At 34.6% G+C, this 9,369-nt stretch overlaps 1 pseudogene; it reads right to left on the reverse strand.

Annotated features, from left to right (window-relative positions):
- Positions 1-2,348: 2,348 nt before the first annotated feature.
- Positions 2,349-7,946, reverse strand: LOC106324544 (annotated as a pseudogene).
- Between the last annotated feature and the right edge of the window lie 1,423 nt (positions 7,947-9,369).

The following is a 9,369-nucleotide window of genomic DNA, read 5'->3' on the forward strand; positions in this document are numbered from 1 at the left end:
TAATCCAGGGGTTCCCCACTTACGTGGATCATTCCCCTGGGCCCGGTTAGACAGCGGTCCACTTCACACGGGAGGACTGTACCTGGGCTGGGGACAAGACCCAACACCCAGTACCTCATTTGGTGACAGAATGGGCAGTTCGCCTCCGTCTTGCGTCGAATCCGTGAGCATGACAATTGGCCCACGTGATTCTTACCAAGTGATCTACCTCATCCCGTCATCATTCTTGGTAATGTTACTGATGCTAAATGTGAATGTCTGTGGTCAATATATTGGGGTGTGATTGTTCATATATATCTCTTTGTATGTTGTTTTATGTAATTGTAGATTTTTTTTCTTTTTTGAAGGGTGGTAGGGAGTATATATGAGTGTACTCCTGCTTTTGTGTATAACTGAAATGTTTCACATTTTGTTTGGAGAGGATCAAGTCAACCAAACTCCTACATTTCTCGGGCTAGTTAGAGTGACTGTCAGTATGTGGGTCTTTAAGTCTTTTACCCATTATCGGCCCGTTTTATTTCAGCGTAGTCGATGTACAACTCAAAACGATTTTGGAACACTTAACATGTGAACCCCAACTTCTTTGAAAGGAGTCAACATTAGTATCAATTTCATTTTTATTAACATAAATGCAAAGAAACAATCAAGCTACGCGACTTCATTTGATGATATTTCCATTTAACGTAAATTCTTAGTCTTACCACTAATTATTATGCAATTCTTTACTTCGTATACTAATCAATGTATATACAGTATTTGGATTGAATATCTTTGACTTCACTTAGTCAAACAAAAACATAAATTCTGATTAATTTGTAAATTGACACGTAGATATATTAAATATAGAAAATCTTCTAAATAAAACATAATAATATGTACCATTAATGTTTTAGTCTTGGTGTTTGACTAACACAATATTACTATGAATTATGAAACATTATTTAATGAATTATTCTTGGGTTCACCCACTAGGATGAACCTAGAGGTTCACCTACCAATAGTATTTCATTATTTCAAATTCGATATCTTTTAAAAAAAGAAACAAAATATTGTCAAATTATATTATTTTTTTTAAATTAAAATGTATGAATAAATAAATAAAAAATAGTAGTAATTACAAAAAAAAAATATTTTTAACGTCGTCAGTAAAACATTAAACCATGAATCCTAATCCCTAAACCTTAAATCTGAAACCCTAAATTCTAAACCCTTGGGGAAACCCTAAACTCTAGGATAAATCTTAAACTTTAAATCAAAATCACTAAACACTAAAACACTCAAAGGTTTAGGGTTTAGGGTTTAGATTTTTAGTGTTTAATGTTTTTATTTAGAGTTTAGGATTTATCCAATGGTTTAGGGTTTACCCAAGGATTTAGGGTTTAGGGATTAGGATTTAGGGTTTAGTGTTTTGCTGACGACGTTAAAAAAAATTTTTTTAATTCTTTTTTCTGTAACTATTATTTTTTTATTTTTTTTATTTTAAAAACATAATATAACTTGCCAATATTTTGTTTCTTTTTTTAAAAGATATCAAATTTGAAATAATGAAATCCTATTAGTTGGTGAGGGCTGAACCCAACAATAACTCTTCTTTAATCATGTGAATTTCTCTAAACCATATAGAATCACTGCATCAACATTTAAATTTTGTATTTCGCAGTTTTTTGCTGAAATTAAATTCTGAAAGAAATGTATATTCTGTATAAGCAATTTTATGAAAAACACATAAACTGTAACCAAATTTTATTATTATAAAGAAAAAAAATTTAAAGGTACGAAAAATGAAAACAAAATACGAACTTTAACCAAAGTCTTATTTATAAAATAGAGAAAATAAACTAAAAAGGGCACAACAACATAAACATATAGAGCATAATGCATTATTTGTTCATCCATATCAGTTAATCACCCAAATTCCACAATTCATAGGTTCTATGTTACTTGGTTGAAGTCGACTAACCAAACATAACCGAACCTAATTACATTTTGTAATGAACCTTCTTGTGACCACCAAGTGCTTGACCAGATTCAAATACTCTGCCATAGACATCACATTCATAACGTCGGTCTTGATCATTCTTGTCTCAAATCTTCCGCCGTTGGTTTTTATGGCTCGTTCGATGACCACCTAATGCCTGAGAACTTAAAACTTTTCCACATATATCACATATAAATTGTTTCTCACACTTCTTCTCTCTCGCAACGAAATACGTTCCATCAGCATCATTATCTCATCGATAACCACCTAATGCCTGATAAGATTGGGGTATCCTAAAAAAATTTGGAATAGAAAAGATTGGTATATTGACTTTCTTGTTCTACTGAATTCGGAAAAAAAAAACTTGTGTCTTATTTATTTTATGCATCTTATAACTCTGGTCTCGCTGCACCGACAGAGAGAAAACACACACACACTCACAAGAAGATCATTGAACCAGATTGTACTTATCTCTCATTATTATTTACTGGATTTCCATTCCATTATTGCTGAGTAAAGAGTGCAATTAGCAAGAATATTCTTGTCAGGCAAGGGAAGGTTTGTCACCGGGGACGTATCATTTTCTCTAAGCCAGTCCTGTATGGCTTCACGATTATACGTGTACCCATCTGCAGCTACGCATGGCTCGTTCATCACCCGCTGTAATCAACATAAAACAAACTAGGTTAGGTCATGACGAATACAAAATTTCTCTTCATGTAAGTAACCAATAATTTTCAAACTAGGTTAAATCATGATGAACATGCAAGTAACCAATCACTTCCAAACCTTGAGAAGTGGACAAATAAAGTGAGATGGAGGACCGGACGGTGTTCTCCCGACCGAGTTTTGAGCTTTGTCAACAACTTTCCAAAGTCGGGATGATCTGATCTTTAAGGTCTGGTCTGTCCCTGCGTCTCATTTCCGTACAAAACAGCCCCAAAGCAGCTAACTCACGAGTCTCACTCATAGGCCACGTTCCAGCTTTCACATCCCACAATGCCATAAACTCAGCATCGTCTACAATAGTTTCTTCAACCTTTTGAGTAATGCCTATCGGGGACTTGGCGGTTATCAGCTGAAGAATCACAATCCCTAGTGAATACACATCAGACTTAGGTGAGATGATCCCGGTCCGTTGATACTCAGGGTCGATGTAACATAGCGTTCCCACAAGACTTGTTTCCTTTAAGACGGTTAGTTTAGAAGAAGCGTCTTCTAGGTTAACCATCGTGGAGAGACCAATGTCTTCTAGTTTGCTGACAAAGTTGTGGTCAAGCAAGATGTTACCTGGTTTGAGGTCACGGTGAATGATTGGTCTAGGCTTGGACTTGTGGAGGAAGACTAGCGCTGAAGCGATTTCGAAAGCGATCCTGAAACGCTCGAACCAAGGCATAGCTGGTGTGTCGTTGACTTGCATCAACCTGTCATCTAAGCTTCCGCTTTCCATGTATTCGTAGACCAGGCAGCCTCGTTCCGGACAAGCCCCGAGGAGAAGGACGAGGTGAGGATGTCGGATCTTGCTCAAGATTTCAAGCTATAAACACACACATAAATACAAAACATCAGACTCTGATTGGTAAGCTTGTAGTAAACAAACAAACAAAATAAAAAGAAACTGGTGAGGAATGAAGTAGGAGCATGGCCATCGTTGGAGCATCAACAGTGGGGAGTACCTCTCCAAGTCTCTCACCATTCTTAATAATGAAAAACAAAAAATAAAGAAAGAGAGTTCAAAATGAGAAGATGTGTTTCTCCACGAAGAGACTATGTTCACTGCTTCATTTTGAAGCAAAAAATGAATTGAGGTTGGAGCAAAATTATTTCAAAATGAAATAAAAAATGAAAAATGAAGTAGGATTGGAGATAGTCTAAGGCACTCATCTCTCTCTATGTGCCATTATGTCAATTACTTTTCTTTTTACATGTTTTAAATTTAATTACATAATATATTATAACAATATTAAGCTCATTAGATACATAATTGAGAGATGGTCCTGCTGCCGAGCTTTTAGAACATCTCGAACAGCAGTATTAGGAGGAGTTCTAATCATTTAAAGAAAAATAATAATAATGAAATTAGGAAAGAGAAATACCAAAAATTCTTAATTCAAAGCTTTTAAAAAATTGCATATGTACTCAAAGAAAAGATGTCATTCATTGAAAGAAAAGAAATGAATGATTATAATATTAATATTTTTTTTATTTTTGAAAATGTATGGACTCTAACCAATAGAGGTGCTCTTAAGACTCTCATATTGAATATCTCATAATTAAAATAATTATAATTTAATATCATTTGATTATTAATTTAATTGAGAATCATAAAAGACAAAAGGAACCAATAAGAACCTTGCACATGTTATGAAAAATTATCCAATTTTTTTGTTGGAGTTCTCGAAGAGAAACCTTATTGGTGAGACACTCTTTTAGTTTCTACAAAAATAAAAATAATGATATTATATTGCTATTATTAATTTCAATTTATTTTTAAATAGATTGACCAATAGAAGAGAAGTAAAGGTGATTTTGAGTATCTGAAACTTTTGCAAAAATATCTCTGAACCAAACCTCCGTGTCTTCTCTCTCCTAATTTTGTATTTTCTTTCTTTTTCTAAAATTGTTAAACCATGATTATTAGAGGTTTTTAAGATGGGGTTCATAGCGGAATATAAGAACCCGTCTCTTAATTTTTAACTAAAAAAGTTATGAACCGGTTCTTAAATAAGATTAAGAACCGGTTCATAGTTTTTTTAGTTAAAAGTTAAGAGACAGATTCTTATATTCCGTTAAGAACTCCACCTTAAGAATCTTCCAATAATCATGTTCTTAGATATCCACTTAACCTCACTAATGGAGGTGTTCTAACAACAATTTTTTTTCTCTTTCTCTCTTTTGACTTTTTGTTTTGTATTTCTAACTTTTAAATTTTTTATTCTTTTAATTTTTAGATACTCAAGTTTGCAGAAATCCTCTTAGTCCAGTGGTTTGACTAAGAGTTCATTAATGCTTCTACATCAGGAGGTCCGGGGTTTAAACCCCAGAAAAGCAAATTATGCAGATTATGGGGAAAAAAATTACAAGAGGTCTTCAACATGGTGCATGGCGTATCATCGAACATGGATCTCATAGGGCGGCTCGGAGTGATGCAGTCAGACGTGCATTCTCATATGATGGTAGAATTGTCGGCTCTAAAATCATCTATGTAATATTTCTATCGTTGTAATAACATAACTAATCACACGATTAAAAAAAAAAGAGATACTCTAAGTTTAGATACCACCAATGTGTTTGCTCTAAGCTGGAAGATAATTTATTAGAGGCGGTCTTGAAATTTGAGGATTGTAATGTAAATTTTAATATAAAAAAAAATCTTTTTACCAGACTTACGTTTATTTCTTCTTTAAAATTTGGGAGCCAAGACAAAAATTATTCACTGTGATATTTCCATGACTGGCTCTGCTTAATGTAACTAGAGAACTAACCTCTTGATCAAACTATTTGGAGAGCTGAGTTTCTCCAGCGTGAAGGACCTTGACAGCACCTGTCGTGTGATGCAGATTGCATTTGTAAACGGTTCCATAGGATCCGACTCCGATTTTGAGATCTTCAGAAAAGTTTGAAGTAGCGGCTGTAATCTCCTCGCATGAGTAGTATTGATATTGGATCCGGGGACAGACGACAGAAGCCTGGAGCTTATCTTTCTCTTTACTGTCACGCTATGCTTTGATCTCAGCTTTTCTTCTGCGTAAAGCCTCTTTCATCATGAGTTCTTTAACTTTCTCTACCTCCTTCATCGTCTCTTCGTACCTCTGCTTCTCCTTTGAAGCTGTATCTTTAGCTTCTTCTTCCTTTTCTTTCAGCTCCATAAGCTTCTCTGATTCCTCATATCTTCGTTGATTTAGCTCAGTTAGCTGCCACCAAAACTCAAATAAAAACAAGAAATGTAACGTAACATTAAAATTGCCACGGTCTATGCGGTTCAAAATCTTAAACTATAATAACCTTTTGAAAGGCATCAGCAGTCTCGGTTTGAGTCATATCATACATCTCCTGAACATGTTTCAGCTCGGCTCTCAGCTTCTCCATCTCAAATGTCAGGTTCGCCTACACAATTTGTTGTGAACAAACGCAAATGAAACTCTAAGAAAACAAGAAAATTAGAGAGAAACTCAGATTGCGAAAATTACATGCATGTTTTTAGGGTTTGTACGTATAATAATTACATAAATGAATAATTTATGATGTTTACACTTGTATTTATATCAAAACTCGATATTTCTTTTCTAAAACTTTCTTATTTAACAGTCTGTTTGATACCAGGAGCTAGTGAGAGTTTAAGTTGTTTTCCAAATCCAATTTATGCTTACACAAGCTCAAAAAATTGTAAAATTTTTTTTTGATTTGAACAAATTTAACATTCTTTAAAAAAAACTTTCTTATTTAATAAAAATGGTTTCCCTAATCCCAACGAATATTAGAGCATGATTAACGGGGGTTCTTAGGGTGGGGTTCTTAGCATAATATAATAACCCGTCTCTTAACTTTTAACTAAAAAAAAGCTAAGAACCGGCTCTTAAATAAAAGATTTAAGAACCGGTTCTTAGCCTTTTTAGTTAAAAATTAAGAGACGGGTTCTTATATTCCTCTAAGAAACTCACCATAAGAATTCCCTATTAATCATGGTCTTACAGTTTACTGGTAGACGAAGATTTAAGTCATTTCTAGAATCAAAACGAGAGTATGTTTTGTCTCTCCCGAAAACACAATCAAGATCAAGACAGTTAACTTACCTGATTGTTATCGGTCATGGAATGGACAATGAGGTGACCCTCAGACATGTTAGAAGCTTGATAAGAAACAAAAGAATAGTTCGCAGGAACCACTGTTCGCAGTCCATATTAGCTATCTCATGGTTGTTGCTCGAAGGGACTCTGGGACTAGGACTATCAGGAGATCCACTCGTGGAACTGTCTCTCTCCATTCTTTCGAACCTTATCGTTCCGCTAGATTCGGAATCGGAAGGACGCACAGAAGCTAGTTTCCCCTTTGAGACAACATAGACTGTGCAGAATCTTGGCACAGCAGTCGCGATCATAGAAGACATACCGATTTTTTTGGTGAAGAATCCGGGATGAGACATTCCTATACAGTGGCGGACCCAGCCCCATTTTTTAGGGGTGTCAAATATACTAAAATAAGTAAAAAAAGGTAACACCAAGGCTTCGAACTCAGAAAAAGGGGGTCAAGAGGGGGGGCTTTTCACCAACTGAGCTACGATTTCTTCTTGCACAATGAAAAAAACTCTTTAATATGTATATTTAACCTGTTGCAGGTGCAACCCCTTCCTAACACGTGGGTCCGCCTCTGTTCCTATAACGAGTTTGGTGACTCCAGTTCCAGCAATCTGTTCCGCTATCGCAGCTACAGGATCGTGTGATTCTAGCACCAGGATCTCTACTCGCACCTATTTTGTAACATTTTTGAGAAAACACAACAAGAAAGGAGAGACCAAACCTAGTTCTTTGAGACCGTACCTTTCTGCTTTCGAACATTTGCTTGTAAGGACAAAGCAGCTCGTTTGTGTTCCCATCCACTTCTTTTCTGTAAGCTGATACTGCTTCAGCACTTATCGCTAGTATCGATATCGCTTTCCCCACTGAAAACAAATAAATAAAAACTCAATAATCTTTGTTGCCAAACACATAGATCTTTTGCAGTAGCTGCAAAATTCTGGTCACAACTTACTTGGGATAATAATATAAGTGATAGGAGGACGAACATAGATCAATTTTAAATCAGAAAAGCCTCCAGGGATGAACTTCTCAAGAGCCCAAAACGCTACGTCTTTGCTCTTATTCTTTCCATTAATGGCTACAGCTACAACAGGAGATGGAGGAGGAGGTGGAGATAGGTGATCGCTTGATGATCTTGCTGACCTCTTCATGTCCATTTACCTGCAACTAATGAAATGTAAATTTAATAATAGATCTCAACGAATATGCATGTAAATATAACAGAGCGATGGGGCTTTCAGAAAAAAACCATGACGCAACTTACCTAGTAGTTTCTGTTCTAGAAGAGAACTATGAGGAAGAAGAACCTTAAATTTGGTGATATAAGGCCATGATTATCCCTAAGAAACCCAATGGATTTCTTAGTTTAAAAAAAAAAAAAAAAAAAAGTTAAAATACAAACCAATCGCGGGGCGCCACGTGTCAGTGGGACCCGCGAACAGTGTAAGAAACTCACTAAGATCGGTTCTTAATTAGCAGTTTTTGTAACCGATCCTTAAGGGTTTTGTGGGGGCCCACGCACTAAGAAACCCACTAAAAACTCCGGATAATTCTGCTCTAATAATACGTACTTTTAATATTCAGTATTTTCCACAGAGTGCTTTTACATTTTTTTCTTGTTATATACTCCCTCCGTTTTTTTATATAAGTCGTTTTAGAGGAATTTTTATGTTCCAAATTATATGACATTTTCGGTTTTCTATGTAAAATTTATTAACACTTAATGTTATATGACCAATGATAATATATCTTCTATTTTATTATTGGTTGATTTGTGGTTAGATAAATAATTAATGATGTTTTTGTTTTGAAAATAGAAAAAAAATAATGATTTTTTAATCTATGTGCACAATTCTAAAACGACTTATATTAAAAAACGGAGGGAGTAAAAAATGTCATTTTAGAATTTAATACAAATTATTTTTATTTTTAACTTAATATTTATTACAAAATGCATTGATTTTTATAAAATATATTTATTTCTAAATACTATTGATTAAATAAATGTAATTAATACAATATTAACTTGTTTCAATCATTCTTTAAATTTGTGTGAAAGTGTCGAACTAACACTCTTTGTATATTTGTATAGGATGTATTTAGTCTTATAGAATCGTATTTTTTTTTGTCACACAAACGATTATATTAAATCTAAAACGAGTTTAAGCAATTACATCCGGAGCTATGCTCAACGGTAACAAGATAATAACCGGAGGGATCCTCGTGGTAATAGGGTTTTTGCCTATTGCAAATGTTGTAGTATAGTGGGGTGAATGTCGAACCAGTCCTAGTGATGTGAATCAGTGAGAATACAAGTCATTTCTTAAGCTAAGTAGATTCAATAGTGGTGAGTGTGTGACAACTAACAATAGCAAACAGAGCAATACAACAAGGTTTTAATCAATTTAAACAAGTGAATCCATGGGTATTGGGAATTGACTTCAAGTAACTAAGATCCAATCTAGGTGACAAGCTTTCAATCAAAGTAATCTCTTAAGTCTAAACACAATTTTAGACAAGTCCTATGTCTAGGTAAATGTCCATTTGCTTAGAAATCATTAAACATCAAATGTCTTTGGCTTAATTCAATCAAGC

Source organism: Brassica oleracea, chromosome C2 (assembly GCF_000695525.1).
Source record: "Brassica oleracea var. oleracea cultivar TO1000 chromosome C2, BOL, whole genome shotgun sequence".
Taxonomy (NCBI): Eukaryota; Viridiplantae; Streptophyta; class Magnoliopsida; order Brassicales; family Brassicaceae; genus Brassica; species Brassica oleracea.